This window comes from Triticum urartu, chromosome 4, assembly GCF_003073215.2.
Source record: "Triticum urartu cultivar G1812 chromosome 4, Tu2.1, whole genome shotgun sequence".
NCBI classification, from domain to species: domain Eukaryota; kingdom Viridiplantae; phylum Streptophyta; class Magnoliopsida; order Poales; family Poaceae; genus Triticum; species Triticum urartu.
This window is the reverse complement of record NC_053025.1, coordinates 207,167,704-207,177,029: the sequence shown is the minus strand read 5'-3', so window position 1 is coordinate 207,177,029 and position 9,326 is coordinate 207,167,704. Positions and strand designations below refer to the sequence as shown.

The following is a 9,326-nucleotide window of genomic DNA, read 5'->3' as shown; positions in this document are numbered from 1 at the left end:
CCCCTGCCTCATAGGTGATCGTGCTTCCACGCTGACACTTCAGGACCTTGTGGGGCGTATCAGTGGTGGAAGGCCACCTAGGATATGTGTGCCACTATTGCGCATGTTGAACAGGTCCAAATGTGTCAAGAAACTGATGGGACGAGTTGTTTTCTATTATATATGTTGTTCATAAACTCTTGCCTGTACATAGTTTTACAATGTGATCTTCTTAAAACAGAAACTCCCCAGTTTTATTGCTCATATACAGATGCCTGGCCATGGTCAGGTCAGACTTGCGCTTGGTCACAACATGATGTTTATGTAGACCTACTCCATTTCCTTAGAGGTGAAAAGATACTTATTCATGGATGGTCTCAAATAATGTAGGCCCGTCAATCTTGGAGAATAGGATAGAAGGTTATGTTTGTGCTTTTCCATGGCTTTGAAGTGGATATCCTATTTCTTGACCACATTGCGAGATGAAGCTGCTTTCAGAAAGTTGTGGATGCACGGGCTGGCACCTAGGGCTTGGTGGCCTCACCATTGGTTAACTTAAGGCAAAGTAGCACTGTTCGAGCCATGCTTTGTACGGTTGAACCTGTATATGTACTCCTACTACTACTGCTTTCAGTTAAGGTTGTTAAGTACTCCTGCTACTTTTACAGGCTGTCATGTTTCTTCAGTCTCGTCTTCCTCCATCTGCCAAAACCAAACCAGCACTGGTGGGGCCACCTGCCCCCGACTCCCACAGCTGGCTACACCTCAGTACAATGCATCACCTCCCCACCGTCTCCTAAATCGTTAATGTTGATGTCAGCCCCACCCCGCACCTAAACTAGTCAACCGTCATACTCCCCTTCGCCCACGACTTCACTGCCGCATCTTCCCTGGCTCCCGTTTGTTCCAGTCCGAGGCCTCGCCGTCATCCATCACGTGCCTTGGTGTGCTCTCCGTGGTGCCACCCTTTCGCGTTGTCAACATGGTCAACAAACGAGAGGAATCTAGAGAGGACTGTAAGTGCAGAGTATGACAGTAGGGACCCACCATGTCCATGGTCCTATGCAAGCAAGTTCCTCATTTTTTGTTATATAGAAGCAAAAAACAAAGTGCTTCCTCCTGGAGGTTTGCTGACATGTGGGACTATAAATGCATCTAGTGCCCCTTAGTGATTTTGGTGTATTGAAGACTTTTATGTTAAGGGACTAATGTGTTTGTGAGTGTACATAGGTCTTATAAGTCTCTGAGTAGTTTGATATATTCGTAGAAAGTTGACCCCTAAAAATGAATGTCTTCAGTTTAAGACTTTGATTTTCCTAAAGACTTTGAAAATCAGGAAATTGGTGTGACCTTGAAGACATTGATATTGATGCGAGGATTATGAAGCTTGAAGACTTTTGTTTTTGTAGTTTCGTTTTCCTTTCTTGAGTCATAGGAAACACCGTACTGTTAAAGGGGGTTGAGGTAATACTAAGGAAAAATTTCCAAGTGATGCTCATCTCAAAGCCTACACCTACCCAATCCTTCGAGTGAAGCCTTTGGAAATATCATACAGTTCAGTCATTTCTTCAGTTATAGAGACGAAGATCTTTTGGTCTCTGAGAATTTGTCCTGACTGAGGAGTTAGTAATTCGCCAGTGCGGATTGCATACGGTGAGGAGCATGATAGCCCTGAGGAATTTGAGAGCTCAAATTTCCAACTGTTGCTGTGCTACGTGTCAGGTCCCAAATATCTTATCCACCTAACGATCATATCATTAGGAGCATTTATGTCTTATCATGTCGGGCTGCTCCCTAGCTATAAATAGCCGCCGCCTCAACCACTAGTTGGTTGGCTGCTCCGAGAGAAGCTGACACCTGCTACTATTCATCCACTGTCGACTTCCTCCAGCATCCACGAGACACCGTTCATCCACGGGGCTATTGTTCATCCAGCATGTATCGACTACTTTTCAACGAGCCTCCATGGGGTCCTGTTCCTCCACCCCCAACCGGCTAGGGTGTGTGACAGCCTCCTTAGGGTCCTGTTCGTCCAGTGGCAACTGCGTACTACCATTGGTTCCTGTTTATCCAGCGGCAACTGCCGATACATGGCCAGGGTCCTATTGATCCAACCCCCACTGGGAACTATTCATCCACACCCAACCAACCGGATGGACTCACCATGTCTTGACTCAATCTACGTATTGCACACGTGGCAGGAACAAGCACTGTTCTTCCAGAGGCAACCCAATCGACTAGCTATATCGCGGACGGCGGTTCAATCGGCTTCAGTAAGTAGTAGCAACGATCGGGTTTAGTTAGGAGTGATGTAGTCGGTCATGTTCGGTTTGCAGCGAAGGGATTGATCAATCGGCTTCAGTACGTTGCAGTGCGATCACTCGGGTTCAATAAGTGAATGCCTCTCACTCAAGTTCAGTTATAGCAACACGGCTCGCACCACGCGCGCGTACGAGAGAGAAACACGCAAACCACACTGTATCGCTCGGCCCCGACGACCCACCGTAATTGGGGACTCAATGAATGTCAGGTAGGTGCATCCCCAGCCCGCCCAGGATGAAAAGACCATTTTTTGTCATGATTTTTTGTCATAGAAGTAGGATCCCACCCTGATGATACGTATTTTGTCACAATTATCATCATAGAAGTGTCATTGCCATGATAGAAAAAATATTGTTCACGCCATAATGTCATGGATGTGTCTTTTTTGTAGTGCTAACTTCCCTCAAATCTCATTTCTTTCCAAAACTGTAGGCACCATACTATGCGTCTCCACCTCCTCTTCAAAATCACATAGCACTCTGCCCTCTCCCTTCCTCTATGGCTCTAGAAACTCTCTCCAAAGAATGATGCACCATCGACGTCGTTGCTCGACCCCAATGACTCCAAGCATCTCCATCCGTGACACTACGCCAGAAGATTTTCCTACATGCCACGAATCCATTCAGGGAAGAAAGAACACGATTCGTCGACCACACGTGAACAATTCCACATGTCCGTCTACACTGTTCATCGAGGTCATCGCACCGTTCTGTCAAACTAGGTGAGCCTCTGTCCAATTCCTATTGCACACCTTCTAAACATCATTCATGCTATTTCCTAGACATCGTCATAGTTCCTCCTATTTTTGTCATTGGGCACGTCGATGCTATCCGTCGCATGAACCAAATTTTATAGGCATATTTCCATCATTTTTGTTCATCGGTTGATCTATGATCCAATTGATGAACCATTTACTATGAGCATAGCAAACCCATGGTGGAGTTTGATTATTTGTTTTATTAATCAAGTTCATATTATAGATTTTAGCATAGTCATTTTGGGCATGAACCAATGTGGTTGTAGATCCGTGAACTCTTTGTTAATAAGTTATTTATCATATGCTCATGAGATGCCTAGGAGTCGCTCCCAATTATTTCATAATGTTGGAAGTAACATATCTACTAGATTAATTTTACCCTTGTTTTACATTGTTAAAGTAGTTGAACGCATTGCTTCGGTGCGATAATTGGTGGTACTCCATATATTTCTCTTTTATGCTTGTGTACCAATTTTTTAGAAGTACTGCCATGTGTAGGATCTTCATGTTTAATCTAGGCTTAGTTTAAATTGTATAAGTATATAATATGTGTTGCTTGAATTACTGATTCGTGTCTAGCTTTTGTTTATATTCACCGTTCATAAGAATGTCTACAACTTGTTGTATGATATCTATTTGTACCAATTTTGGAGATGCGTAGAATTGTGGTGAATTGCTATAAGCTTTACTTGTTTTATTTAATTGGAATATTTCATGTTTTAATTATTTTCATTTTGTTTAGCATGCTGATATATTATATAGTGATATCTTACATATGTTTATATATTTCTTCAGCCATGCATGTTACATGGGTATTATATATATTAAGTCATGTCGTGCTCTAAGTGTTGTTTATTTAAATCAACTACGTTACCTAGTTTTATCACTAGTGGTCATGAATTGGTATGTTATCTTAGAACTTAGTTATGGTTGTCGTGAATTGCTTGTTCTAAGTCTATCATTAGTATTTAGATTATTCGTCATACCATGTTTAAGGTCACTATCTTCATTCCCTAAGTTTTGTGATGATATATCGATTTTGCATCATGTTTTTGTGTTGATATTTATTGCATTATGAATTTTATTTCACTTTATGGTACAATTCGTATGCCTTTTCTCTCTTATTTTATAAGATTTATATGAAGAGGGAGAAGGAGCTGAAATTCTGGAATTCTAGACCGAAAAGGAGCAAATCTGAGATACCTATTCTGCACAACTCCAAATGTCTTGAATCTTTAGGAGAACTAGATCATTGATGGCGCGCGTTGCTGCGCCCGTCTATTTTTTCAATAAAATGGTACTAAAATTCACTTGTGTATTCATAAATAGGCATGAAATATGAAGGTTTTAATTTATTCATCCTAGAATAATAAGTCATCAGACAACCTAGGAAAATCCAAAATCTAAAATAGATTGAATTCAACAGTATTGCAGATCGTAATGAAGAAAATAGAAGTCTCACATGATAACCAAGACGCAAATCAGACAGACAAACTCAACTTAGGTTAGATATCAAGCTTTGATGTACATTTGTTACGAAACTGAGCAACTGAATAATAAAAAGAAAATAAACATGAATTTCTGCACCATACTTAACAAATAGCAATGCTTCTCTTAGGAGACACAAGGTCGTATGCTATTTAGTATAGTGTACATGTACACATATATTTGTATTACATGGGTGTGGTGCAAGTTTACATCAGTAAACATATTTCCCGCAAAAAAAGAAATACATCCCTATACATACAAGTGTATCATCACATTAGTCTTTTAACAACAAATAACTCACACAAGTAACCTCGATTAAAAAAAATATTAAATCTCTAAGAGATATGTGTAAATAATTGTATCGATCTATGCCGCTAATCTGGTTCTAATACTGTCCACTAAAACCACTCAATTTGATATAATTAATAGAAATGGCTATCTATGTAAAGAGGCACATGAATTGTTTCCATCTGAGTATAGCTTCCCCTGTTAGGATTTAAGTGGCATATGGTGTTTTTATTTTATATGATGAATAAGCAGTTATTATCAACACAAACATTTTTAGCACATCAGCTAAACATGTTCACATATATTCTGTCTAAACTCTAAACACATGAGCAATAGTGCAACATGAATAATATATTTCGCAATGGTCTACAATACAGATAAGAGAATTAAGGGTACTACAACATCATGCAAGTGCAACATGAATAATATATTTCGCAATGGTCTACAATACAGATAAGAGAATTAAGGGTACTACAACATCATGCAAGTCCAAAGGAAGACGCCAGATCACAAGAATGCAACATCACATTTTTCAAAAGTGGATATATCTTGTGCATAGCAAGTAGCAACACATTATTGGTTAGTTGCCTAACTAAACAAGGATGAGTAGCGCCACAACAGCTGGGCAGATGACACAAGTTTTTCTCAAGGATAAACTTCACAGTTCTAGATGAGCTTCAACCACTGCTTTCATTGTCGATAACATATGAAGTAAGGTTCGTAGTTATCTTTTTATGACAAGCGTGTGGACTTCTGATTTTTCCAAATGGTTACTTTATCACACAAAATAATTTGCAGTACATAACAAAGAGAAATTACCTTGAGAGTTGTATCTATATTCTGCATGTGGTCATGTATAATGTTGAAGAAAAAAATCAACAAAACATGCAGAAACTGACCAAGATCTACAAACTGTGCAGGAACACCATATCAGGCTTAGCAGGGGATGTAAGTTCAGATTTTTCTTCCAATAGATGTACAAATTAAAGATAGTTGTAGACAATGACCTTGCTGTTGCAAGAACTGAAGGAAAAAACTGCAGGCCCTTGACGCTGCATGCTATCATGGCTTGGGGAGCCCCACCTGCTCTCTATGATGCTATAAGAATCCAATATGTTAGCATTTCTTCCCAACAATAGGCTATCTTTACTTTAATACTCCCTCCGTTCCGAATTACTTGTCGTGGGTATGGATGTATCTAGATGTATTTTAGTTCTAGATACATCCATTTCTGCGACGAGTAATTTGGAACGGAGGGAGTAGTTCTGTAGATGGAAAAAATCTGAGCTGGTGCATTTGTTATTAGTGCAGATCATAAGATGAAATTCATGATTACCCAAAAAAATATAGAATGAATTAAGCACCACGGTTGGACTTCTTTAATATGCTCAAATGCTCAATCATGCTGAACTCTTCCTTATTTGCAGTGTAGACACAAAATGTCATATAATGTAAACATTTAGAGGTAACAACGATTGGTTTGATTGAATAGGCAGCAGTGCAGTTAATACTCGAGTGGATTCTCTCTTTCTTGAATATTGTTGCAGGTCATCACAAATTAGAATGTTGTGACCAGCTTTTACTTGCATAAGAGTAAGCTCTTACTTGAGACTACATATTAGTACTTCTTTCAGGGCAGCTTATGATGAAATATGCATCTCAGGAAGACCACCATACCTAACATATTTCCTACCATATGGTACCTACCATTCAAACCTGATTTACTTCAAATGCTTCTATGCATGCAGATTTCAATCATCTCCAAACTTTGCAAAATTGGAAAAGTTCATGATTGTAGGCTTCCGTGTGGAGAGCAACGTCAATTTTCCTATTTGTTTTCCCTGCATGGCTGTATTAATGCATTATCAAAGCATGGAACTGTAGCAAGGGGGCAGAGGCAAGGTGAGTAGAAGCGGATTGTTGTTCTACGATGCTGGTCGTTGTTGTCACCCGAGCATGGAGGTCGCACCTGCTGGATGTGCTTGCTGCTGCTGAACCGAACCGTTCCTATGTGTGTCGATGGTGTCCATGCGGACACGCACCAACACTTGACACGGTATTGGCCAGGTCCTGCAGGCCGAACTGGTCCATGAGCGCCTGCACCGGCCTCTTCTTCTCAAAGTGGTGATTTGACTGTAGAGTATGCAACATCAAGTAGTATGTGAACAAATGAAGTGATCGAATATAAAAACATGTATGAACTACAAATCATCAATAATCAAAATCTGAGGACCAGCATGTTCACAAGGTAAGGCAAAAAAGTTCTTCACCAAAATTTTACTGCAGCTTATTCCTTTTCTTTTCCTTTCCTTCACAGACCTGCACAATTATTAGAAGAAAATCATCTTTGATATATATTGACTGCAGATCAACGCTGAATCACTAATGGAAGTGAGTTTTGGGAGAGGGATTGGGGAGAGGAGGGGATAAAAAAATCATGAGCATGTACCTGTTCCCCTAAAGAGACGGTGGCAGCAAGGTCCATCTGAGCGCAGTCCCACATGAGGAGCTTGGTGTTGGATATTTATGTGGCTTTCAACATTTATGCTCGGAGGCCACGGCTATGGCAGCATCGAAGCGCTCGAATCCGTGGCCGAGGGTTTCCTCCTCCTCCTCATGGCCAGCCGTCGTGGCTATTATAAGTGCGCCGGCACCGGGTGGCGTCTTCGAGCTCTGGGATATGGCTACACGAGGTGCTGGGCGAGGATGCGGTGGGCGAGCAGCCGGCGGACGGCGACGAGGTACAGGAGGCCGTGGGCGAATAGGGAGGAGGCCCCGCTGGATGTGGAGGAAGGAGGACCGGAGGAGGGAGAAGCGAGGACGCGCTGCCGGGTCGTGCGGCGAACAAGGGCTAAGAAGCCAGACCAGGACGCGGTCTACGGCGGTGTCGGTGATGGCGGCGGCTCATCGAAACCTAGGTCGAGGACTCGGGAGATGAGAGATCGACAGGAACATTTTTTTAGAGTGATCGACAGGAGCTGTACGGGCGCTGCAAATAATGGTGCTAGATGGGCTTTCTGCGGGAGGGAGGCCCAATTAACCACATTGCACCGATTTTTCCACGGGAGTAGACACCCTCAGGATAGCTAGCCCACGTAGCGATTATTACGGGATGAAGCAGCAATCAGACGGCTGAAAACGGTTGAAACACGAGATCTGACGGCCAAAATCGCAGAGGGCGTGAGAGGGCTGGGAAGTGGTTCAGTTTTACTGTCCTTAATTTTTTTACAATATATAAAAAATATTGCGCGAAGAAACAACATAAGGGGACACGCCAAGTGGCCACAAGCCTGGGGGCGTGCGCTACCCCCTAGGGCGCGCCTCCCGAGCTTATGGGCCCCCTGGCCAGCCGCCGGTGTCCATCTTCTGCTATATAAAGGGTTTTTACCTAGAAAAAATCAGAAGGAGGCTTTTGGGATGAAGCGTCGCCATATCAAGGAGAAACCTGCGCAGAAGCAATCTAGGGCTCCGGCGGAGCTATTCTGCCGGGGAAACTTCCCTATGGGAGGGGGAAATCGAAGTTGTTGTCATCACCAACGATCCTCTCATCGAGGGAGGGTCAATCTTCATCAACATGTTCACCATCACCATCTCCTCTCAAACCCTATTTTATCTCTCGTATTCAATCTTTGTCTCAAAATCTCAGATTGGTACCTGTGGGTTGCTAGTAGTGTTGGTTACTCCTTGTAGTTGATGCTAGTTGGTTTATTTGGTGGAAGATCATATGTTCAGATCCTTAATGATATTCAATACCCCTCTAATCTTTAACATGAACATGCTTTGTGAGTAGTTACTTTTATTCCTGAGAACATGGGAGAAGTCTTGTTATAAGTAATCATGTGAATTGGGTATTTGTTCGATATTTTGATGAGATGTATGTGGTCTTTGAAGGAAATATGCCCTAGAGGCAATAATAAAGTTGTTATTTATATTTACTTATATCATCATAAATGTTTATTATTCATGCTAGAATCGTATTAACCGGAAACTTAGTACATGTGTGAATACATAGACAAACAGAGTATCCCTAGTATGCCTCTACTTGACTAGCTCGTTAATCAAAGATGGTTGATTTTCTTAGCCATAGACATGTGTTGTCATTTGATGAACGGGATCACATCATTAGAGAATGATGTGATGGAAAAGACCCATCCGTTAGGTTAGCATAATGACCGTTTTGTTTTTTCTTCTATTGCTTTCTTCTTGACTTATACATGTTCCTCAGACTATGAGATTATGCAACTCCCGAATACCGGAGGAAGACCTTATGTGCTATCAAACGTCGCAACGTAACTGGGTGATTATAAAGATTCTCTACAGGTATCTCCGATGGTGTTTGTTGAGTGGGCATAGATCAAGATTAGGATTTGTCACTCCGTGTATCGGAGAGGTATCTCTGGGCCCTCTCGGTAATGCACATCACTATGAGCCTTGCAAGCAATGTGTCTAATGAGTTAGCCACATGATAATGCATTATGGACCGAGCAAAGAG

At 41.8% G+C, this 9,326-nt stretch overlaps 1 long non-coding RNA gene across 2 annotated transcripts; it reads right to left on the bottom strand.

The window, feature by feature from the left end:
• Positions 1–4,542: 4,542 nt before the first annotated feature.
• Positions 4,543–7,812, bottom strand: LOC125551312. 2 transcript variants are annotated; one of them, XR_007302415.1, is made up of 4 exons: positions 7,284–7,812; positions 7,105–7,153; positions 6,804–6,967; positions 4,543–6,683 (listed from the first exon to the last, which is right to left on the bottom strand). It is a non-coding gene; the product is annotated as an uncharacterized LOC125551312 (long non-coding RNA). The 2 variants fall into 2 exon arrangements; XR_007302414.1 differs by having other exon boundaries at positions 4,543–6,967; positions 7,284–7,811.
• Positions 7,813–9,326: the final 1,514 nt, after the last annotated feature.